We start from the raw sequence: 27553 nt of genomic DNA, 5'->3' as shown, positions 1-27553 counted from the left end.
GTAAATTAATCTTTTAAACACATCTGGATAATCCTTTGTTAGCATTTGAGGGTTTAGTATTGTTTGCGGGAAATGCTACAAAAATTACCATCAGGGTAGTTAATATTATAATTTATTTCTTAATGCACGAAGGTGTTTCTTTATTCCATTTAGGAAACCAGCTACATTTTTTTTTGCAGGTTGTCCAAGGAATATTATTATACTATACAAATTCACACCTCCTTATTATTGTTAAATATAACTTAGAAATTGTTTATATTTAGATTATTAAAACTCAAAAGTATGCTATATTTTTATAATATATTTTAATTAAATCTGTATGTTTCAAGAGATATATTTATTCTAAATATATACACATATGTATTTATAATATTGAGAATAAAATATTTTTATTATATGATATTTATATTTTAAGGAAATTTAGTATGATATTCATATATATTATATTTAAATAATTGGTTCATGCTGTATATTATATTATTTTTAATTATTTTAAATAAATTACTGCTCACCTACATGCATTAAAATATTTTAATAAAATTTTAATTATCATTAAATATAATGTCAATTCCTAATAATTGCTATCTTAATACAGTTCGAATAAGTTCTTATTCAAATATAATATAACATAGAAATACTGTGGAGAAAGCAGTAACTCATTTAATGTATTTAAAAACTTTTCGCTTTTATACAGCAAACTTAATAATAAATTGTAAATGTTAAATATTTTATGTAGAATAATTATGATATTTTTTTAAATAGATATAATTTACCAAAAATATTATTTTTTAGTTTAATTTATCGTTCGTTCAACATAGATTTCATTCTGTAATTAAATATAAAATACTAAGATTTTTTAAATATAAAATAATGTTTTTTTTTTATTATTGTAGACTTTATTATAAGATGACAAGATTTATAAGCTAAATTTTGCAATGGATTAAAGTATCTATGTTAATAGATTAAGACTCAAGAAAGATTTAGGTAGTCAATACTTATATTAATTAAAATTATATATGCTTGTTTTACATTGTTTCAGAAATGTTTGTTTCCCCGTTTTATGAAATATAGGATCTAAGTCCAACAACTTGATGTACACTACGTTGTTGAAAAGTCTGAAATATTTCACTTCTTATTGCAATTATTGTATTTTTTAGATTTTAAATTAACTTACAAGCAATAAAAACCGTTATGGTTTTTATCTGTAGTAAAATATTGATCACGTCTATTTCCTTCAAGATTAATATGTAAATAGAGTGATGATCTTTTAGTGGCTTTATATTTTATTTTGATCCTGATTATAAGCTTCTGAACTGGATTAAAATAAAAATTTATCGCCACGCATCGAATAAGCATTGTTCGAATTATCCTTTGTAATTATCATACGGTCGCCTAGCTTGCAGCTCTTAAACAAGCTTTCACCAAAGAGGATGATTTGAAAGTGGAGCTAAAAACTAACGCGATTCTGTAATTTTTTAAGTTTTTTCGTACGACCATTGTAAAATATGTGACTCTACATTTATTTGTAAAAAAAAATAAAAAAGCTTATTAACAATATGAATTAGCCATAGATATTTGCTAAAACTATTTTATATTATTTCTTTAAATTTAAAATTATAGTATATACTTTTGAACGATATTTATGGAATATTATTTGTTTGTATTCTGTAAAGAAATATATGTTTTGACTGTTATATATTTTAATAATTATTTAATAGATTGAAATATAAAATACATGGGACTTGCAATAAAAATTTTACTACCCAAAAGTTATTATCACCCTAAATGAGTCAAGACAAAAACTCCACTGGCGATTATTTCGATGGTTGCTAACATAGCTACAACTTTTTTATATCCATTCGATATTTTCTTGAATTAAAATAGCATCATATTTGCCAGCTGAAATTATTGTATCACACAACTTATTGCAGTGAAGTCAGCAATGCGTATTTCGCTTTATGCCTAGTGGGTGCTTTATCTAGTGAAATTAGTTTTTGGTAAGAACCATTTTAATCCCAGGAAAAATTAAAAACAACTACACTAATACCTCTTATACGTCCATTAGAAACTCCAAAAATGAAATCCCTGCAAATTTATTTTTAAAATAACATTGTAAAGATTTTTAAAGGTGTTGATTCAATTCAGGAGACATTTTAAGATTTGGGTTCCTTAACATCAATGTTCCAATATTAAGTAATATTTGCAATGCCAATTAAACTAGCTGCTGAAGCGTTGGTCAATTTTTAATTTTTCATGTATATTTTAAGACAGTTGTTAGAGGGTATTAAATTCCGCGTTATCGAACAAATATCTTGTGTCTTTGGTAAAATTTCTCTTAATACTAGATTTGCAATCTGCTTCTACAGAAATTTTTGTTACCATTATTTTTAATAAGTTTCTCGACAAAGACGTTGAATGCAATAAAGTTAAATGGAAACTAAACGTGAAGATTCGCAGAAAAAAGATAATGGGCAAATTCGTGATATAAATTTTTAGATTGGAAAAATAAAAATGTTTGATAATTCTACAAAAAACTATACAAATATATGAAAGTACAGACAACAAAAAACTCTGCAAAAATTGTTGGATGGTTTGATGATTGTATAATTTAACCTCACTTGAAAGCAAAAGGATATTCTTAAATTTTTGTTCAAAAAAAGATTATCTGTAAGCGACATATTTCACGTTTGTCTTTTTTGGATTTTTTAACAAATTATAATGCTATTTATATAATTTTCTGTACGTTTTTGGAAAAAATTATTTAATTAAATTTAGCAAAAATATTTTGATTTAACTTTTCTCAAATTTTTTACAGTTTCGCATCTAATTTTTTTTTTAATTCCTCGGGATTCCCGAGATTTCCAGGAATATTATTTTAAATTTCTCGTTTTTGAAGAAGAAAATGCTAGCCATTAAATATTTCCTTGGTACATCCCTATTGATTTTTTCTTGGCATACAATGCACATTTATAAAATTATTATTTTAATTTTCATTTAAACTCACCCCCGCAAATAAGACATATTTCTAAACTCCAATATTATTCTCAAACATAATATAGCAAATAAACCAACAAACAATTAGCATAATACGCACGTGTGGCAGGGAATCTTCCCGGGATCATCAGCTTGGAAATAATAATGAACCCACATCACGTCCTAAGTGTTCGGTAATATCCACGGACATTACTGTGGGCCCGTCGAGTCCGAATTAAGTGCCCCGGGTGCATAATGTGTGTAAAGAGGCGAAAAAAGGTTAAATGGCGACATAATACGTCGTCAAATGGATGCGTCAAGAAAGCTCTTCCGACTACCGTATAAAGTTACACCAGCCAGACGATGCAATATCCAGTCGAACGCTGACACATTTCCCTTTATTCCCGGTCAGGAGCGTGCTATGGTATTAAAAAAGGAACGTTAGATGACGCCAGTTTGCCCCCCGAGGCAATGGTTGTCGATTTAAGGTCGTGGTCTGCTTTTGGATTGTAGAGCTTTTGGATAATAAATCAGCATATCCAACTCCATTTCTGAATAACGACACTTCGTTTTTATTATACTGGTAGATACATATGTTATGCAAATATCACATCTAAAAAATAACAAGTAATTATAACCATCTCAATTGCCACTAAAAAAACATTTGATGTGCGAATTTTTCAGAATATAAACTATACAGGTGAACTAATTAAAAAAATATTAAAAATAAAATGATATATTCACACAGTTTATGTCATCCCAGTAAAGTTGTCTTTTACTGGGATGACAACTTTACTGGGAAACTATCCTATACATTCCAGAATCATCTGGAATGTATTGGATAGTTTCATTAGTGAGTTCTCAGACATTATATTATCCGTCTTTCTATGCTTGAGTCTTAATCTTTATTCAGCAAAATTATTAATAGATCCAAGTAATGCGAATATTTCACCGCAATTAAAAATATTACGATTGTTTAATTCTATACGATATACTAATAACGAGAAATCTGTCAACATTTTCTTTTAAGCTTGTGAATTAGATTGTTTCTTTAAGCTTTAAACTTCTCTTTTAAAACGTATTATATATATGCTTATATCTTTATTACGTGCAAATGCAGTTGAATTAAATAATATAAAATTAGTGGAATTAAGAAATACATATTTTATTTATATAAAATAAATATAGAAAATATGTAGATTATTCTACAAAAAACGCGATAAAAATGAGATGCAAAAAGTATTGTTTTATTTAAATTAAATTAAGACCAGTAACCCAACAATACGTCACTATGGTCAATAAAATATTATTACCACACACAATATTAAAATAAAATGATGCGAACATTAAATAGCTCAATGTGAAATGCCAGCGTATTAAGGCGATAGTCATAGCAATTTTACGTTTATTTATTATTTTTATCTCAAAGAAAATATGTTGATAACCCTGTCTCAGATAGTTCGATGGAATTTCAACAGTTCTTGTTTATGGCCGGGGTGAATGGCCCCCGTGGTCAACAATGGTTTTTTATTTGACGTTTTTTGTGGCAAAAATAATAACAAAATTTACAAAACCACACCCTTCTTACAAGGTGAATGAATGCGTTGCGACAATTTAGCTTCAAGAGCTGCTTTGTGGCTTAGCGTCAAGTGTGTCAGCAAACGCCATTACCTGTCATACGTTATTTTACCTTGTGAAACGTAAGCTTGTGGAACCGCGCTCATCTCTATTCTCTATATCGCATTTTGCTGATCATGTAATATATTTTGCTATCGTCGCTTGCATCATAACCGAAATACAAAATTTCTTTATATGAAAATATATAATATAAAAAAATATTTTTAAAAAGTTCACGTACAAGCAACAATGTATGAAATTGACGTTTGCCATATATTTACATCAAAGCTTAACAGAATCGTGTGCTATTATATATTTTATCTTGCTATAAAATACACATATAATAAGTCAGTTTATATACAATTATTGCATACGTGAATATTAGGTAATGTCGTTTTTTAATGATTCAAAAAAACACTTTTATTATTTTAATGATTTAAAATATATTTTTAAGTCATCCATTTTTTCGCAAATGGTGAGAAGAAGGCTCGATGATGCGTGAACCAGAGGTTGTAAAGCCCGACGCAAGCCGTGGCTTTAAAAAATAATTGCAACTCGAATTTTAGAGTGGGCCGGTAAACATCTGAAGATTGGGTGAAAGTCATTTGGTCCGATGAATCTATTAGTATGACAATATTTTTCAATTACCGTATGCTAGGTTATATTTTATTGTCCTATATACAATGGGTATCTGACCGTCAACCAGTGTTGCACAACTGTCTATCGTGTTTTTGAATGATAAAATGTTCAAAGTGAGAACGTTGTGCAAAAAGTGGGGACTTTTTCATGAAAGTTTGTCTGTGGATGAGTCTATAATTAAATACTTCAGCCAAACAATTCATTATTGGAAAACCTGTGCGGTTCAGTTATCGGAATTGGGCCGCAACAAGCTCAGACGGCTACTGCTACGCATTTGATGTTTATTGTGGCAAGTTGACAGAAGTTTACAGAAGGACAAAGACACTGATTGTCCCAAATGTTACAATAGGAATCAATTTTGACTGTATATAGTAAGATAGTGTAAAGTTCAGATTGAAAAGGTTGTTAAAGTAATTTTAATATAAATTTGGTTAATATAAAAAAATAATAAAAACCAAATTTATTCAAAATTTTTAAAAAATAATCATAGTTTTTTGTGCATAGTACACGTGCGCCGAAGAGTCTAGTACCTAAAGTCAAATAAAATGGCGGAAGCGTTATGGTTTTAGGGTTGCATGGAGCAGAGGTAAGAAACCACTTGCGAAGGTAGTACGAATAATGACATTTATATTTTAATATTGCTATGTGTTTGAAAATATTTTCAAACACATACCACGCTATCATCCGATTCCAGCAAGAAAACGCTCTGTGCCATACTTCATTAAAAATCAGGGCTTGCTTTGCGTCAAAGGGTTTGACGGTTTTAGAATGGCATACACAGACACCAGAAATAAATCCTATATAGACTTTATGAGGAAAATTAAAAGAAAAGGCTGCCCAACACAATTGCAAATCAAAAATTGAGCTGAGAGAAAAATTGTAGATGGAATGTAGTTGACAGTATGCTAAAAAGGGTTGCAGCTATAATTAAAGCTAAGTGTGAGCCTACTAAATATTAAAAATAAACTTAAAATAAAAACTTTAAGCAACCTTAAACATTTTTTTATTTATATTTTCACGATTTTTTAAGATATAACAAATCTATTGGGGTGCCTTATTATTATGACCAAACGCGTATAGATTCATAAAAGCATCAAAAGTTGTTTTCTTATTAGTGTTGGAACTTGACTCTCGCGAGAAGGTTGTCTTACCAGGGCGTCGAAGGACCAGCGAAACTTTTATATTTATAAATATTCTACAATCGATAGACTCATGTTCGTATCTAAACTGCCCGGTTATCAATGGTATAAAACGAGCGACAAGTTAGCACTTGGGTTTATCAAAACATATTCGCCATAAACATAATTTTACTGGGCATATCCGCTATTTTAATCCTGTTCAAATGGAAAAACTAATAAAATAGGAAATGACTAGATAAGTTTCTAATATAATTTAATTTTAAATACTTTTCTTCTATCTTGTAAATTTGATCTGATTATGTAGTTAAAATTATGAGAAGTGTGTATAACAGAATAATTCAAGGTCTTTGTAACAAGTTTGTTAGTTATTGCATGATCTGCAGATTCTGGACCATCACTTCGAATATATCGAACGAAAGTTGCCAAAATGTGTTATTTATTTATCTCACATTTTACTATTTATTTTTGTTATTATTATAGCCCATAATTTTGAAAATTTATAAATATTTAACCAGAAGGAATTGCCTCAATGCACTCACTGTAGAAAGCAAATCTCATTGTCAAACACAAGTGAAGAAACTGAAGAATCCAAAAGCTTAAATGGTAAACTTATCTTAATTTGAATAGTAAAATAAGATAAGACAAAATACAATATCTGATTATATAAAAAATGACCCTCTTTATTATTGTTTTATATTTTTAAGAATAGTTGTAAAATATGTATGTTTTTTTTAACCAAAAACTGCTGTTTTGATTGAAGAAAATTTAGAAATGTGTTTCATATTGCAATAAACTTTACTTGAATTTAAAATTTATTAATAAGAATAATATTATCCTAAACTGATATTCAAAATTAACACAAAACCACAAGTAAATTTAATTCTAGATTATTTCAATATACCTATGTATCCATTCGCGATAAATTTGCAAATAATATAACAGAGCGTTATTTGCATTAAGAGCTTAGAGTTACGAGAAGAGAATATCATTTTGCTGCGAATATTGCTCGATATTCCTCGCGTTAGATACGTTTGCTTTGGCACTCATGTATTTATAGTATTATTTCCGAGCAACTGTAAAATAATAAGTAATATAGTATATAAATATGACAAGGACATGAAGAGGCAGCGTGATTACGCCTGTATAAATGTATTACATATATTTCATCTGCAAATATATTCAAGCGTACTAAAATATTATTACTGGAGTGAATATCTTAATTAATTTTAAAGTTAATCATTAGACTTAGATTTGAATTATTGAATCATATTGCTGTATTTAGAATATTATATTGAATCATATTCATGATTTGATGAACGTATGTACATACGTATGTATTTATAAAACATAACGAGAGCATTGCTTAATAGCTGTACGGGTCACTATACTGACCCACTGTATATAATGACAGGTAATTATTACATCCTGAATGTTTAAAGCGTTTTTTTATGTACATATAATATATGTTTGTACTTATATTTAATATAATATCACGAATGTTTTGCAAATAATCGCAATTATGTGCTCCTGACATTCTAGTGTAAAAAATAATATTCCATTGAAAAAAATGAGTAATGTTCTTTAGTCGAATTATTATAGCAATGTTATTTAATAATGTAATTTAATATATTAAATCTATTTTTAGTATAAAAATTCTGGGATAATTCTGAAATACTCAAAGGAATAAATTTGATTATTTTTAGATATAAATAAATTTAATATAATATGAAACATATTTTTTATATGTATTAAAGATATATATAGATATATACTACTGTCAGTTTTCTTAACATTGATAAAGGGAACATATGTAGACACAAAGTATAAAGTATTAGTCGATATAAGACAATGAAATACGGACCAGTATTCTCAAATGTAATAAATTCAAACCTGTGTATTGCATTAAATGTTTAAAATATAGTTTGTGCCACCTGTAGACGCTTCTATGCATATTCTAAAATGGTTCGGCAATTGTCTAATAAATATTCTAACAGCGAAAAATATCGAGCCTCCTAAACCACATAATATGCAGTGAATCACAATTCGCCTGGCGTTCGTGACGAAAGTCTAATTTTATTCGCTCCATAGCATAAGCCACAAAATTATCATTTTTCCCCCACCTAACTGTATTTTATTCTAGCGCCAACAGACGATAAAAAAGTCAATTCGGCAGATACTGGCAGTGGAACGTCAAAAAAAATCACAATCGCCATAACGGAGGGGCTATATCGAGAACGATATGTTTATGTTTATGCTTAGGGAATTTTCTTTTCAACCGGAGAGATGCGTGAGGAGTGTGAGAAATGTGGTGGCTGGAATAGTTTTCCGGCAAAGAAACCATTTTCTGGTGATATGTGGCTGCTAGAAACAACGGTAAATCACCATTTTCAGAAAATGCTCTGGGTCAATGGGTCACGTCAGAGACACGCGTGCCCTGCACCCCGAATAAATGAACCGATGAAAATATCGTCAAGATGCCTATTGCTATATCGTGTGAAACATTGATTGACATGTCAACATCTACAAAAGAATTCAATTATATTGTATCGTAGTAGCGAAATACAAAAGAATATTTTGGTTACATGGTTAAATTATTATATAACGAAATGATATAACTAGAAAAGAAAATTCACGTCTCGATAAAGAGAGGGTAGAAATAAACGCACAATTATTTTTTATGAGGTCATGCTAACTGTCATTAGTGTTTGCAAAGTTTGGCGTTAAGCCGTTAATTTATGACATTTGTGGAATTTTCTGAAATAAAGTTTTCATCGATTATTACATAATTGATAAACTAGAACAGCATGCAGTGATCAAACACCTGCTTAAAAGTAAACAATGAAGCAAATTCATAGACATGGCAAATATTTAATAGGAAAATAGTGGATAATTAAATATAAAAATGATTCAAGATGATCCTTGTAGTGAAAAACCTGCAACTGCTATTACCGAATAAAAAATAAGAATCATAATAAAAATCGTGTTTCATTCCAGATGTGACATGAAACATAGATTCATCACTTTCAGTCAAAGTTGTCAAATTATAATGATTTACTATTAATATTGTAGGTCGCCCACTAGTAAGGCGATTGCTACTGTTTATTAAGCGCGTATTGTGAGATACATCCCCTTTCGCTCGTTCGCGTGTTAAGTAACGAGAGTGACTGAGAAGTAGTGGGCGTGCGGAACGTATTTAACGCACGCCCTTATCTCTCACTCACTCTCGTCACTTAGCACGCGAACGACCGAATATCTCACCGTACGCGCCTGCTGTTTATATGTAGCGAAGGCAATGTGGCGACCGTTCGCCAAACAAGATAACGTTTCTTAGAACATTTTGAAACACATTTTTCGAGAGAATCGTAATAAGATTTTTCTAAAAAAACACGTTTATGAATGTTTCCAGAAAATAGTGAAATACTAGACTGTAATCAAAGAATGTGAATAGTATATATTTTATTAATTATAGCTATAATTACAACTTGCAACTATTAAACGTTATTTTATTATTTATTCGTGAGATTTGGAAAATCTAAGAAAACTTACTGACAAATAAAATTTGATTGCTTAATAAACACTAGAGTTCATATGGAATTTAAACCCATTTCTTTCGGGTATTAGTCTATACTAATATATTTATAGTTGAGGTGAATTAAATTATAGCAATGCAATTATAACTGGTAAAGTGAAGGTGTAAATCAATAATTTTGATTGAAATCTAAGAGCTTACCACACACAGCCTTAATCTAATGTTAGGAGACATTGCTTTTATGTTCATATGACTAAGATATTTTTCGCTGCTATTTTTTATTGTATTGAATGGACACAATATATATTTATTATTTGCTGACTGTACATTTATAGCCTCTACTAAAAAAATAAATGTATTAAATAATTTACTTTTAAAATTTTATCAGGGACCAGATGGGAGTGAAAGTTATTAGAAATAATATATTTATCATTCGGGATGCTTTTGTGAAAGTCAATGAAACAATTTGCTCACCTAGTGGTCGCAAGTCTATTTTTATATAAAGGGTAAAGTCATTTTGAACTAAGATTGCTACGATAAAAAAAATAAACATTCCATTCGATTTAGAACCTGAAGATGATCGCCATATCGAGATTGAAAACATTCGTGCCAAAAAGTAATGCCCGCAAGAAATCGTATTATCATTATTTTTTTCCTAACATTGATCAAGTAATCATTTGTAAAAATAAAGATACAGTAAATTAGATAAACATACAATTTTTTTTATTAAAATAGTAGGAAATCATTAAAAAATGCATGGTCCGGAAAAATAATAGTTACTGTAGTATATAAATAATAAAATTAATTTAATAATATGCAATAATTTCATAAATGTCAATATTTTTATGAAAAACCTAATTGTCCAAACCATGTATAAGTACTATTTAAGATTTCTATGCACAGCTTCAAACCTTTGAACCGAGTAGAAGTTATTTAAAAACAAGCTTCTTTGAAAACCTATGAAACGGTATCAGTGTACGATGCAATTTCCTCTTTACTAGAATGAACTTTCCGGTCTCGTTGTTGTTTTTTTTCTTTGGTTGTCAGAAAGAAACTGTAAGATTATATTAAGAGAATTATACGGGATTATATTAAGAGAATTATACCCTACGCTGTTCTTGCAATTCCACATTCGCAACACGCTTAATTAAATAAAATAAAGAAGTAAGTGCTCGTTACGACACTTGCTGAAAGTAGAAAATTTACGATTGTTATTCAGTTTTTAGGTCAATTCACGGATAAGGAAAATAAGGAGAGCCAACGCATAAAGTTTCAGTTACCCGAGTAATATCCGAGAATGGAGCGTCCGGATTCAAAAGGGGTGTCATAAGAACACAAAATTATCTGACATACGGACTTTCAAATACCTAAAGGGTGAACATGATTACCCACATATCGTAATTTTCAGATTTGCGGTAAAAATAATAAATACGGTTCCCCGGTTAAATACTGTAATTTTTGCAACTTTTGTTTATATTTCACCAGCCATCCCTATCATAAAAAAGAGGCTGACAAACCGCAGCGGCCCAATCATTTTTCTGTTACGTAACTGCCAGGTACTGCTAGACGTGCCTGAGATAAAGAAAATGTATTCATTTTATGTTAATACGTCGCGCACATCGTTAAAAAATATCGAACATGTTCTATTAATTTTTAACAATTTGTGCTGAAAAATCGGCCAGTTGAATTTTTTGCGTAGGTAGAGTAGACCAAAATTTCGGCTCTCTGGGACTAAATGCAATAATAATATTCTACAACCGATAAAACTACTTAGTTAATCCTCTACAATGAGTATCATTTTATTCTCTGCTACTGCTTTCGAGCATTATTGTTCTAAACCATGGAGAAATCGTTTCCAACAAATAAGATGTATGGATTTAAAAAAATATATTTTCCGTAATACCGGTATTTCATTTTGTAATACCGTAATTTTTTCTCCAATACCGGTATCGGTACTACAATTATTGCAATCCCTACTCACTTACTGACGTCAGCGATTAAGTTACTCGTAAAAAATCTAGCATGACCGTTTGAGAAACCGAAGTTGCTAAGCTTTCGAAGAAGTAGCTCATGACAAATTTCAGTCAAAGTATAGATTACCTCGACCTGGATTTTATAATCGAGGGATTTTGTTACTGCCTTAGAAAGGCACAAGAGATTAGTGACTTTGAAACGACGGGGACGAAACCTGTGATTTACTAGCACGTGCTTGTGTATACATCTGTAGAATTATAAGAAACAACTTAACATGTGCCGAAAGAAGTTTTTGAATTTTAGTACATCCAGGTAAACGAAGAAGCTTTAAGCGACAAATTAAAAATAAATCGAAAGGGAGCAAGGAGATTAAGATGACAGTCCTTCAATATGAAGTAAAAAATAAAGTTAAAGACGACCAGCTAGATCGTGAGGTCAGATTGTCGCCTTTGCGATCGGGAGCTGAATAAAAAAACATCAGCGATATCTTTATAGCAGTCGAAAGTTTTTTCATCGTGATGCTTAGAGCCGACGAATCTCCAGAACCTTCTAAGATCACTGATTAAGAGAATTTTCACATTCTTTAATGTAATCTTGGTGGCATAAAAACATCATTTTCTTAGCTTGAGCCTGCAAAGCTTGAAACTCTGTTAAAGCGAGCGGGCTTCTTGATACTTTCCAAAATTTGTGAAAGACTTTTAAGTATTGCGATGATAACCCCTAAAATGTGAGAAAAAAGCAACTATAGCAAACATACAAAATATAACAAAATTGTGTTGTGCCATATAATATTTTTGAAAGGCGTTAAATCTCAAAACTGTTCATTCAAAGTTCAACTGAACAATAACGCTATCTAAAACTGCCTAAAAAACATTTAACAATTTCTATATTTACTTTCTGAATATCCCGCAAGTTTCACAGTTTTAATTATAATTTTTTTATGCATACATATGAATGCTTTGTATAATATGTGTCAGATGTTAGGGAAACAGATGACATTGATGGAAAGCTCCATAAAATGCACTTTAAGTGTTAAACGCTACTTTTGATGTATACACGTCAAAAGTGACCTAAAATAATAACGTAGTTCCATTTATTTATATATTAACTTGATTGCTTATATTATAGTAGCATTGTTATTAAGATTAAATACATTAATACTTAACTTTTATATCATTACTTAAGTTTTTGTATATATATATAAAAATATAATTGTGCCCTATCTTACGTGATATTGTTATCCATAGTGTATAGTACACGTGAGGAAGTATTCGTAAATAGTCACGTTCGTTATAGTCACAGATAAGTTGGAGAAGATTGTAGAACTAAAATGGTTGCAGTTTAGACATGCTGCTAGAATTATAGCTGACAATACAATGTTGTCTTTTGCTAAGCTCAAGGGCAGGTGATTGAAACTAACAATGGTAATACAATGCTATAGAAGTAGTTGTCTGATATTTTAAATTGCATATATATGCGGATAAAATAAAAGTATATATTTATAATTTAATATATATTTTAGATAATCAAATTCCAACGTGCGATGAAGCAACAGTTTGCATAAACTTAATCTATTTTTATGTTAAGTGAAAAGCTAGAATACTGTAAAGTCAGATTGAAGTGCGAAAGTATACACATATACTTATGTATCAAAACAACTATTGTATATTATTTTATTTATAGATATATTCGAAACGATAAATATAATAAATATAATTATCACATCTATATAATATTTTATCAGTGCTCTTTAAAGTTAATTTATCTCATATTTACATATTTATAAAATATTTTTTGAGTTTAAAATTGAGATAGTATTTTTCAAATAAAATTTAATATTATATACTTTTAAAGAAGCTTCAATTCATATCGTACGTTCTGTCAAAAAAGTTTATTTCGACATCTACAAGAGAGCGAATAACTTTTGTAGAAAAGAAGGAATTATATTGTGGAAATTGCTACGATGACTTTTAATATCCTGAAGCCACATTCTCCTTTCAAGCTTTTTTATTGAGTTTAATTTTTTATTTAAATAAATAACTTACAATTTAGTTAGCTAAATATGCATTAATTAATTTATTAGTAAAGTAATGCATAATCTGAATCACTATGGTTTTCTTACAATATAAATTCATAAATTTAATCCAAAGTGAAATATTAAGCTTTAATTGAATTTAATATATACTATGAAACAATCATATTATTTATTGTATTTGCTAAAAATATTAGAGATACGATCTAGTTTTATTAATAAAATTATAAATTTACGTACATTTTTAAACATAGCATAACATGTATGACGACGCATTATTCTACGAAATGTGCTATTGCAAACATACATATGATTGATACATGCACACATTTATGAACTGACCTAAAATCACTAATCTAAGAAGATATTTTAGAAACATTTTTCATTGTAAACATATGTATCATGGTATCAGATATATATATACATAAAATTTGCAATAGAAAAATACGGTGATTGATGATTTCCTCTCAATCAAAGAAAAGGGTCGATTGAGTTCTCAATTATATTTATGACTTTGATCCTCATTCGTATATAAAAATATAATGAACGATTTCGCGTATCGGTGTATTGTAGTATCGTATATATATATTATAATATACCAAAATATATTTTTTATGATTTTGCATTTTATATTTAAGCTCGTTCTCAATTTTCTTCCCGTTCCCTGCGTTACATCGAAACCCATATAAGTATCAAAGTGACTCAAGTATATTTCGCGACCTAAATAAAGACTTTCGCTAAAATTATACACTAAAACATAAATCAAGCAGTTACCGCACATTTTCGTCGGCTTAATTGCGATTTTAATAAAGCGACAATGTTTTAGTTTAATATTGCGAAAAGTAATTTGAGATCGAAACGAATGGCTTCGCTACAAAGAGACTTTTTTTAATTATTTTTATTGAGGTGACACATTGATGAATAAATTATACATGGTATAAAATAAACTCTTTTATGGGTGTAATATTATATATAATATAATACAATGTTTATGTTAGCAGGCGTCGTGTTCAGGATACGCATATTTATATTCAACTTGAAAATAGGTTATGAAATGTTTGAGCTTTAATTACAAACATGAACACGCTGTAACTCAAATATTAAACTTTATCTGTTTTGATGGTAATAAATGTGATTTATAATAGTTTCGTATAAATGTCTGTATTTGCGATGAAATATTGTAAACGATTCTATCGTCACATTTTTTTAAAGGAAAATTTAGTGCTTCGGTTGAGATTGCTCTTAACTTTTTTCTATAGTGTACTGTGGGGAAAAACAAACGTTTCATGGTCGTCTATGAAAGACGGCCGACGCGTATGTTTTTTTATTGGATATAGATCATATATAAATATTATTATGAATGTGTAAATCGCTTCGCACCTTTCAAAACATTGGCCGACCTTATACGATAGAGCAAAACGAGATTTATAACAGGACATGCGCCTAAGCGACAGGTTTCATATAAAAACCCTGTTATGGAACTTTGGCATGGGTTGTAACGGCGCAAATGAATTTTTGCAAAAAGTAATAACCAGATAATGACCATGTACGGAGAGTGTGTAGGTGAATGAGTCACATTGTACAAGCAAATTGTTAGACCGCGTAAATGGATGATATGTAAGATATGTGCTTTTTAATTTTCATAGAGACATGATATTTTATTAGTAGTCTTCAATAATAATATATAAGGTGTTGCGCAGTTATTGAAATCACATTAAAATGTTGAATTAAAATATACTTTATGTAATGGAGTCAAATACTCATAATGAACAATTATGTATCTACAATTCTTTAATACTATTTATAGTCTAACAAAGCTTTAAGTAAGGTTCATATTGTGCGGTATTAACACTTGTATTTCGTGCAAGTTTAAATTACAAATATTTATACATTATTTTAAATCAGCAACGGTTAAAATTTTAGCCGAAAAATGTTTATAATAAATTGTGGGGAACCGATTTATTTTGGCCACAAAACTAGGAGGTACTCTAGTAACACTGATGTGACGGTGCCGAGGGAAACATTCTCTGGGGCTGGCGGGGCCTTGTTCACCAACAATTATATCATTTTATTCAATGCACCCGCTGCAATGCAATACGCCCTTGGACAATGCCCATCAAGCGAACGTCTATTTCACCGTTTTAAGAAGTGAATGCAGCGATTAGCTGGATGATCGCTGCATAATTGCGATTGGTCAGCAAGCTTTGCAGCCCTAGATACTTAAGCCTTTACTCCTATGAGAAAAGTGTATTCACCGGCAGCCACTTGAAAATAGGAAGTCATCAGCCCGCGGGCAATGGGCGCTCACATCTCGAGAGGAAATCCTCCATATCAAGCACCTTCGTAGCAGAAAAGGATCAACTTCCGCTGTACACTCGCTGCCGGTGCCAGTCGACCACACGCTGGAGTTCGCCGTTAACAGTGTGGGAGAGTGAGGGACCTATTTTGAGCTTGAAAAATCTCAGACTCTTAAGAGAAAGTAAACACTGTGAACACCCAACCGAGGTAGCGTCTTTTGGAATATCAATGACGAGCAAAGCACTGCATTTCAAACCAGCAGGCTAATAAGGGCCCAGCCCTTAGGGACCGGGAGTCGAAACTGGTACTGAGGCATCACGAAAGTGATGTTCAAGGATGAAGCATAGAAATGCAGGAGCATGCAACGCTAATGCTATGCAAAAGCTAAGCAACAGATTTTCAGGTGAGCAGGAGAGCGTTTCACAAAACACTCGGGAGAAACACTACTGAGTAGTACTACGGGGGGTGGATCCCGCTCATCTGGCCCTAAAAAGCTGGATGCCGCCCATTGGATTGGACTCGTAGGGACTTATTACCGGTAACGGCAGTGGTTTAAGCAATGGATCATTTAGTAACATTTGTACGCTCGCTGCCACGCCACCTACTAGCCCTCCGAGGACCTCCCACGGTCATCATCCCTACGCCAGTTTCTCCACCACCGCTCGGAGAAAACATCTCGCCATTTATCGTCTGTCATAACAATTGTAAATATAATATAATAAAACTCTAACTAAATTTCACATTGAGTCTCACTGTCTACAAAGCAATCACACCCCTAGGGTTCACAAATATTAAAACTTGCATAAAATACCTGATTTTAATGCATTATGCAGACGTAAAAGTGATGCAAATGATTCGTTAAAATCCTCATCAGCGATTCGTCAGAGCTTGAACGATTGATATAAAATATATGAAACGTGGTCACATCGGAATAAATCATCCGAAGGCGTAGATCCTCAACAACGCGTAATGTAGCGACTAATGTGATGTGAGCCAGGAGTCTACTGCAGACTCCTGGCTGACACTCGCTGGTGTCCGGCAAGTAAGAACGAGATAATGTTTGCCTGCAATGGCGGCTCGATAAGCCGAAGGTTTAAAGAAATCTTCACGTCAGTCCAAAATAAAATAAATTACGAGAAGATCAGAGACTATCGTCCGATCGAGTTGAGAAACGATTACACGCATCGAGAGCAGACGACCACAATTCGAAACAATGCGATCACACAATTTGAGACGGCAGACAACCAGACCGAGACCGAAAACAAAAAACAACAATAAACACGAAATACCTAAGCAGATTATCCAGAGGCTATTACTTCTCCACCAGCGTTCAGTCCACAAAATATTTTCAACTCAATACTATTTTTCTGTGCTTATTAACAATAAACTGTTGCCGCGTATATTTTGTTTGGTAAGCTACACTATGGCCTCAAAACGCGAAAGATCTTATCTCAATTACTCTCTTTAAAGCGGTTCCGAAAAAAATCGTAATCAATTTTGGGTAGCAAAGGGGGTAGTAATCGGTCGTCACAAAAGCAATCGTTAACTTTGAATAAATAACTAAAAATAATCCAGCCATTGTCAAATTTTTTTCACTGATATTGCTTTTAAATGAGATTAGCGCAAAATAAAATTTGATCAAAAGTAATAATGCGAATTAACATGCAATATGTATCGTTGTTCTTCAACATACAAATATCAAAAAATGTTAACAAGTACAACATCGGCACTCTATCAACGTCTTGAACATCCAATTAATCCCGCTTTGGCGAAGATTTGACGTCTCTCGGAGATTTTTCTCCCTTTTCGTCCTGCGGCTCGTAAATGATACACGTTGAACCGCCATTAACTGCGTGTTCTGGTCATAACCAAAGTCGTAAATCTTCCTCAGAGCTTGCGGCAATTAAGCTTGCGGCGATTTCAATTCCATACGCGCACGACGTTTTATTTCAATTTATTCCAAGTCTACTATTCAACCCGATTAATACCGCCTACATTGCGCAGTAAGCCCCTTTTGATGTGCTAAACACAGTGAAAATTTTATGTGATAAAAAATGAACCAATTCGGTTTAGATACAGATATGTCTAAATTAATATGATAGAGATAAGACACAATAGAACATTTATTATCACTTTAAATCCTTAAAAATAAGTGGAGACAAATAAAAACAGGTATTTAAAGCAATTTAGCGTAATAGACGAGAGCGTAATATTATAAGCCTTTGAAAATTCTTGGAAATTGTTCGTATATATTAGCAAATACCTGAGATGCACGTAAGTTATGTGATTAGAACATGTACCATAAAGCTTATTTTCGCTCGCATTTTAGTACAATGACATGATTATTTAAGTTATAAATATTACAAAAATTTAACATTTATATTCCTAAGATTATATAGAAAAATTAAAAATTCTTTTTTAATTTTCTCAAATATTGAAAATTCAGACAGTTTCTCACAAAGCATATACAGTATTTTTTTATGATTTGAAGTATTGCCATATTTAATGTTTTATGCAATATATTCATTATCAAAATCTGTTTCCATACAATAATTAGGATACATTAGATTACTTATTTTGTTGATTTTTAAGATATAGCACACAGGCTGGATGTTCTCTTCCCAGCGATTTAAAAAGCTCTCCGATCTTTGTACGTTGAGTTTAAGACTTAAATCCTGAAGTTTAGTCTTTGCATAATAAATAAGCGTATAATCGAGGGTATTTCAAATTAAATCAAAGCTAACAAAAAGAAGATGCAAATATCAGGTGAAAATAATAGAACTTATATATTTTAATTTTAGTTAAGTGAAATTATTTTTTACATATTAATTATAGTATCTAAGCTCGGTTTTAAGAACCAAAAAGCTTTAGCTAAGCATAGCGTTTTTGGCATATTTTTTATAGGGCAAAGTCTCGCATTAGTTGATCGAAATTTGACAGATAGTATGGCGATAAATTTTTATGTCTAACCCAATACAAATAAATGACAGTTGTCATTTATAAGATTTTTCCTATTGACTTTTCGAACTAGGTCAAGCTTTCAAAAGTTTAGGTTCTGTCCAAAACTGTACTTATAAAATAATATTCTATTTTTCAATAAAAATATAGGTGGAATACACTTAATATCCCTTGTGTTTTATATCAATTTTCTTACTATTGCAGGCAATAACGACATTACCACTTAAGTATCATATGTACTAATACATTAATTCAGATCATTTTTAATAGGAATTTTTTGCTATAATATAACAACGAGCCACTCTGAAATTATAAAACTACCAGAGAGAGAGCTTAGATTTGTCTCAGAATATTCGATTATTTTTGCGGTGGCTGAAGCGTGCTTTAGATTAAATTATTACGAGCACCCACAACTCTCTCGTTTTAAAATAAATTGTATCACACATTATGCTTGTTAAAATTCACGTCTTTGCTGAACTTCATAAGAAAAAAGAAGTTTGCATAGTATACGCTCGCATAATTTGTTGAAGCTAGATTAATCTCTGAAGGTTTAAGCTTTTAATATAATATTGAGGTAAAATTTGCGTTGGAATAAATACGCTCGGGCAACATTAACACGCAAATTAATAATATTAAAATATAATAATACAAGTATATATCTTGAAAGGTAATATATGTCAATTTGTATATGAACATATATTTGCTTCAATCAGCATTAAATTATATTTACCATTTATTTTAAAAGGTTTTTTAATGGCATATTTTACTTTTAAGTTTCAACGCGTACTATTTTTCGAGGAATAAAAGGACGAGAGTAGAATTTCGCTGAGATGTCAAACCTTCACCAAAACGAGATTAATTCCATCGTCGTTCGGCACTGCAAATATTTGTGAACTTTTTTCCTAAGTCGAAGCTTGCTTGTCAAAGATGTGCTAAGTGGTTTTAAGTACCTGCTACGGACGCATCAATCTGAAGTCCGACGTTGACAATCCATTTGCGAGGACGTTGCAATTTATTTCCACATTTTTGCGCGATCCACTTCAGAACAGCCAGTATTAATGAGAAATCACTGATTTGGGTCGACAATCAATCTGTAGAGAAATAACTTTGAATAAATTTTCGGATCTTAAAGATAAATCAGTGTTTGGGCATTTGAGTTACTGAACAATTTTATCATTTTAATTAAAAAAAAATTGGTTTTATAAATCAGTTTTAATATTTTTACTATTAATCTGAAAACATTTGTATATCAAACATGTAAAGAGTTTAAAAATATGATCAATAAAATACCATAAATAAATACAGAAAAAAATACTGCAAAAATCGTTCTTAAAATATATTTCAAACTATCTATCTACAATATATATAAAATATAATATAACAAAAAAAATAATATAGTGATAAAAATTTACATAGATTAATGCATAGAAAATTTTAAATGAAATTCCTTATATTTAATCGCATTTTAACATAATTATTTTGTGTACGGTAAGTTCTCATTATTTTGCAATTGCCAGTTTGAATAACGCTGGTATTGAAAAATTTTAACGTTACTTTTTAATGTGGCTTCATAATCCGAAAAAAACTACTTTCGTTTTATCTGCGTATCTGTGGTTTAATTAAATATAACGAATTGTTTATCGGCAATTTTAAGGATATAAACACTTTAGTGAGTCTTTTAAAAAAACTTGTTGTTGTAATCATCACATAAAAAATATAATAATGTTTTTCAAGGCAAGCTTATGAAATATATCCTAGACTTTGTATATTTACTTTCAGAAGATCCCATAAATTCATATCTACACTATATAATATGAATTTACCAGACTAAAATTATTATTTATAGTCAAAATTTTCACAACAAATAAACTTTTAAAATCAGTTAAGCGTAATAATAAATCACAAATGACGTACTAAAAATAAAACGAAATATTATACGAAACATTACTGCCGCTTATAAATTTAAAACTCAAACCTTTCTAAAATGATACAAAACAAAAAGGCCTGACAACCAAGAGACATCCTTGTAACATTTTCCTCCAAAATGAAGACACACTTAGTGTATAAAAATAGCACAAATTCAAACAAACGTATGTAGTAGATACATATTAAGCACACAGAACTGTATAAATTAAATTTAACAAACGATATAACTGGAACGAACTCAACTATAACAAGTTGCAAACATTTGCTTAGCATTTTTTTTTCTCGGTAATAGTTCCCCTTGCCAACGTTCAGACTGCCTATTTATGAGTCAGTTTTTCCGAACCATTATTGCCAATGTAGGGTCGAGTTGGGTATATTTATTATTATTTACGGTACGATCTATATCAATTTAATGTCACACACAAACGCGTAGTATTGTGAAGGATACGTGAAAATTGAATTAATCATAAGGTCCATTATCACAAAACCGTTTACTCAATAGGAGGTAAGCTCCTGGTGTTATACGACATTGTCCTAATTCCTTTGTCTTATCTATAGCTACACGAAAAGCGTAGGTGAGCTGAAAGCGAAATTCATTAAAAACACATTCGTAGTATTTTCGCGTAATTTCACATATGCAGCTGTTGGAATTTTATGTAAATTTTAGTAGCATGAAAGACTTCCGTTGAATTTGAGTTTATTCTTTTTGTTTAAATACGGGCTCACGAAGGTAAATGGTTAAAAAATTAAGCGTTTATTATTGAGTGAATTTATTTATACAAAAAAAACGCCTAACGCAAATTTTTAAATATCAATAAATATTTAAAAATATATATATAAATATGGTTAAAGAATAATGTACTTAAATTAAATGAGAATAAAACTAAATGTATGTTTATTAATTATAAAAATGTGTTAGATAATAGTACCAAAATAGTAATAAATAACTCTAGTATAGAAATAGTGGATAATATAAAATATTTAGGAGTAATTGTTTATACAAAATTAAATTTTAAAGAACATTGTAATTACATATTAAAAAAAATTAGTAGAAAAATAGGTTTATTATCTAGATTAAGAAATATATTAAGTATAAATACAAAAAAAAAAATTTACAATAGTATAATATTGCCCCGTTTTAATTATTGTGCAACACTATTAAATATGTTAAATAAATTAGACAAACAAATGTTGCAAAAATTACAAAATAGGGCAATGAGAGTAATCTTAAATAAAAATAGATTAACTAATTGTAAAAGTATGATTGATAGATTAGAATGGTTGAATGTTCAAGAAATATTGAGTATGAATGTTTTAGTATTTATATATAAGTTAGAAAATAATATGTTACCAGAATATTTTAATAAGTATTTGATAAGAAATAAAGATGTACATAAATATAATACTAGAAATAGAAAAAATTTAAAGATAATTAAGTATAATTAAACGAGTACGGCTAGGGGAGTTATGTACGGAGGTTTTGATTTATATAATAGTCTTCCAAGAGAAATCCGAAACAGCAAAAATATAACGGGTTTCATAAATGGAATAAAAAAACACCTTCGTACATATAGAAATAAATTATAATATTAAGTCTTTATTATTGTATATTTTTATTTTTTCTTTATGTTATGTATTTTTTATATATTTTTTATATATGTTTACTAAATTTGTTAGATGTAAAGATTAGCTAATAAGCTAAATTAATTAATAAAATAATACATAATAATAATAATAAATAGGCAGATTAAATAATTCAATAAAAAAAACATTTTGCAACGCGTGTAAAGTTGAGTATAAAAATTAGTAAGATATAATTCGAAAAAGTTAACAATGAAAACACATTAGAGTAATGAAAATTAGCACACATTTGAGTAATGAAAATTAATTAATACATATTTTGTTTTCACGTTTTTGATTCAAGAGTGAATTTGCCAGTATTTAACTGACTACTAAAAAAGAATCGTGAAAGCAGACCTATTGAGCATTATCTCACATGGCATATAATAATATTTTCTATATACGTATAATCAAACTGTAATAATATAATTTATTTGAAATTAGGTGTGTCTACCATTATTTAATAGCGACAAAGAGGATCGTTGGTTTATAATTAAAGCGCGTAACATACATAATTGAAAAGGCAGGTAAAAGAGGAATTCCATAATAATTTCGCAACGTGCTTCTATGCCAATAAAATATATAATAAAATTTATTTTCGCGTCAAATGAAAACCTTAAATTTGTTTACTCTTGATTTTATTAAATAATATGTTTACATATAGTCCCTATCATATCTTCATACTAATTTTTACTTAAAAAATCATATATACTTCTAAATATCAACGAAATAATCTGAATTAAATTTGTATTATTAATCTTAATCGTGATATTACAAAGGGAATATAATTTAATAAATCTGATATGTGCTTGAATGATTTATACGCAAAAGTTGAAAGCCATGTTCTCTCAAAGCAGCCTATGCCATAGAGACGAGAGTAATGCGTTTTCGACGGAAAGAAAATCACCTCCAACCTATTACGCTGAATGTGTACTTTGTTCTAGCATAGACCATATGGCGTCATAGAAAATATTGACAATCTAAAATATATTGCTTTTCAAGGAAGCTTTGCATACACATTTTTTTGGTTTATCTAGGACAATTTAAAATGGGATTTATGGCATAGTTATGGACAAAATAAAATCGTTGAGTGGGTAGCAAAGATTTTTTTAAATAATTAATGCAAAAGATTTGTCTTTAGTGACAAATGTAATTTAAGAGAAATTTTTATTTAAAAAAAAACATATAAAGCTTCGTCTGATTTATGATGTTATCAACCACGAAGGTATATTGCTAGCTCGCAGAAGTATGATTACCGAATAAAATTTTTTATGCATTATTTATTGAGCAAATTTATTCCACACAATTCTATGCTTAATATTTTTATGTATGCTACGAAAAATTAAGTTTAATAAAAACTACGGCAAGTTTGAAAACCAATGTATGTAATATAATGATTGATACTGTCCTTATTTATAATTCAAACTTATGCGAACACATTTATTTATTATAGGTTACATATTAATAAATTGTTAATTATATTTTTTGTACAAGGTAAAAATATACGCAACAAAAGAACATATTAGGCATATTTTTTTAATAAATTCAACTAAAAGCTATGAGGGATGTTAGTGGTATAAAATATATAATTAATGTTTACGCGTAAATCCGCGTGCTTATGAAATTATTATTTAATGTGCAATTTTGAATTAAGTATAATATGTGTATCTTACATCTTACATACATATAATTGTTCTAAGCCGCTCTACGTACAATTTTCTACCGTATCGTCTTGTATGAACGATGTATGTGTGTATATAACACACATTAACAAAAGAAATATATTTAATTATAACAATAAAAATTTAATTTGCTTTTGTTTTTGATCGAAGGCTCTGACTGTCGACCAATGAAAAATAAGCATTTAAATATAAAACAAAATGGTCGATAGCAACGTATTAACAGTTGCAACGCGACAACAATTTTCATTATTTTTTCATGTGCGTTGTTCGATTTGAGTGCATATAAATATTTGGATCGTAAATTAACTAAGTGCGTTTTAACCATAAAAATGAAATATACACATAGTGCGTGTAAGAATTAAAAGTATACATATATTTAAATAATAAAATTTGAAGTCCCGTCGAAGTTCTCTGAGGCCAAAAAGTTAGTTTTTTCTTTTATTTATAATACATAAATATTATCATTGCTTCCGATTTAATGAACATATTCGTTAGATTTGACTGAATATAATTACTTGAATTGCAAATACCGTTAACATGTAATATATACTTAGTACGTATGATGATTGAGGTCAATGTCGATCAAACCATACACATAAATGGTAATAAAACGTATTTTTTTTATCTATTGATATTTGAGGATACTATCTTTCACGACGATCGCATGACAATGATTGTGATGCAGGCGGTTATTTAGCTGAAGAAGTTTGGTTCCATTTTTGCGTAGTCATCTTATTGCTCGCTCATGGCTTCTAAAAATAATTATGCACAATATTTACATAGAACTGACAATGATAGGCGAGGATGCAAATATTTAAATTTTTAAATTTTGTGCCATATAGTGATTATATTTTGGGTAGTGAGTGAGTTTTTGTATACACCAAGGAATATAAGCAAAATAAATTAAAATCAGTGTTCCGAGTGACGCCTCACAATTTATCAGCCAATGGCCAGCTTATAAATGTTATTTAATAGACGACATTTTACAATGATTATAAATATGTGATTGTTTATCTGGAATAATCTATAGTCAAAATATCAGAGAGTGTGTTATTTTTAATTCCGATGTGTCAAAATATATACTACATTATGGTTTTTTATCAATTTTTGTTCTGTGCAATCATTTTTCTCACAGAACAGCCAAATTCAGGATATTCAGTTACAAGAAACTTATGTAGTATGTTCTTTATAAAAAGATAATACTTAATGACAGTGACTTTAAATTAAGATGATTCACTTTTTGTTTATATATACCAATTCTACGTTGTCGTCATATTATATAAGCCATCAAATTTTTCTATTATTACTTCTGAAAAATAATTAAAAACAGTAAAAACTTTATCAAGATTTAAGCATTGAACACATTATTACTATCAATATAATTCATAAATTAAATTTAAACGACAATTGAAGAACAAAATTAACAAAAGTTACCGTAGACGATTAAACACGTACGTTGTCGCAATACGTGATATTTTAATTGCTTGCCATACGTAAATGATATTAGACTATTCATTACTTCTAAAAATTAACTGTCAACGATACTATATAATAAGTAAAATGTAACTTTTTGTTTACATTAATATGAAACTTTTCATTATTACTAACATTGTAAAATGTTAAATTAGCTTTGGTATATATATCTTTAATTGCCAAATTACTGCTGTTTGTCTCTTAATATTTGATCCTAGAAAGTCAACAGTAATTTTGTTAGAATAACCGTGTTATATAATTCATATAAACAAACACTTACTGGCACACTTAAAGTTTTGTTTAGATTGTCTATAATCTACATCATTTTGAATCATTTTCAATTAACACTTTGTAAGAAAAATGCTGTGATTATAACATATTTTACTGTTTATTTAAATGCACTGAACTGCGCGCGGCGAGCACTTAACAGATGACAGGAGAGTTGTCATATGTAGGCAAATTTAACAGTTAAGAGAAATTCCTGTTTTTACGCGCTTGAGAACTTGAGCTTATTTTATGGATTCTAATTATAAAACACTTTTAAAAAAATAGATTTTCAACATAATATAAATAATGTAGATTTGTATTAGCTTTTCCATACAAAATTAAATTTTTCCGAACATTGTCAATTTAAAACAATCAAAAATTATATTTTTTTGAGAATTTTAAAAATTTTGCAAAAAAAAGAGGCAGTCTTAAAATAAGTACTATTTGCGCTTTCACAATGAAATGAAGTTCTGTCATTAACAACTATTAATATAATAAACCCATAGTGTGAATCCCATTTACTGGCACGTATAAAAGAAAACTACACAAAATTGTAAAACACTAATTTAAATATTTTTAAAATTATTAAATTTCAAGATTTATTCAAAATATTTTTTTTAACCTTGAAAAATAAATTTTATTTAAATATGGATTTCATATATTTTTAGTTCATTATAGATTTTAAATATTTTTAGTTTAATACTATTTTTGAACTTAATTTTTCTTAAAATCTATAAAAATCATTTAGTTTCCTATTTTCATTGATATATTTAAATACATCATAATTCAATGCTATTATTAATTTTATTATTCTAAATTTTTCTTATTATTAAAATTTTGATATTTAAGTTCACAAAAATTAAATAATATTTTTTATTTAGTATATTTTTATTTTTATTAAATTTTTCATTGTAACCTGACAGGTGTAAGCTCAATATGTTACAATGAGGTAAATTTGTACCCCTAAGTATTAACCGCCAGACTGAAAGTCTGAGAATCGGTGACATCTACATATAATAATAATTATATTGTGTTATAAAGTATTGTGTCTGTGTGTAGTATTATTATAATAAATAATAATGAATATATTATATTGTAGATGTTTTCTAAAGTTGATTATTTTTGGTAATAAAATAGGGGACTGATAATATTTTTACGAGAGAAAGGAGGCCAAAATTTAAATTTTCGTTACTAGGTAAACCACTAAATAATAATTACTAGGCATCACTATGTTGTACAATGATTAACTGTTGATATAGCCCCTATCGCAAAAATATAATACAGTTGAGAAAGCCGCGTAGAAATTAAACATGTATATATAGATAAGTTTTTTGATCCTAAGTTTGAGAAGCGTTTCACTCTCGATTTTTCCGCTGACGATACGTCTTAGAAGGCGGCCCCATACCACTCTCCGCCCATTCGAGAA

General features: G+C 29.5%; 1 protein-coding gene and 1 long non-coding RNA gene across 13 annotated transcripts in view; one reads left to right on the top strand and one right to left on the bottom strand.

Annotated features, from left to right (window-relative positions):
• The window catches only part of CCAP-R (Crustacean cardioactive peptide receptor), a 165557-nt gene that overhangs the window by 32547 nt on the left and 105457 nt on the right, over nucleotides 1-27553 (top strand). The gene's annotated exons all lie outside the window — the stretch shown is intronic.
• LOC148237814 (uncharacterized) lies at nucleotides 15450-17834 on the bottom strand. Its single transcript, XR_015812641.1, has 2 exons — nucleotides 15782-17834; nucleotides 15450-15711 (listed from the first exon to the last, which is right to left on the bottom strand). It is a non-coding gene; the product is annotated as an uncharacterized LOC148237814 (long non-coding RNA).

Source organism: Plectrocnemia conspersa, unplaced genomic scaffold (genome assembly GCF_051122295.1).
Source record: "Plectrocnemia conspersa isolate PC_06_02 unplaced genomic scaffold, ASM5112229v1 ptg000002l, whole genome shotgun sequence".
In the NCBI taxonomy this organism is placed as follows: Eukaryota; Metazoa; Arthropoda; class Insecta; order Trichoptera; family Polycentropodidae; genus Plectrocnemia; species Plectrocnemia conspersa.
The sequence above is the reverse complement of the archived record's forward strand: the minus strand, read 5'-3'. Positions and strand labels throughout refer to the sequence as shown.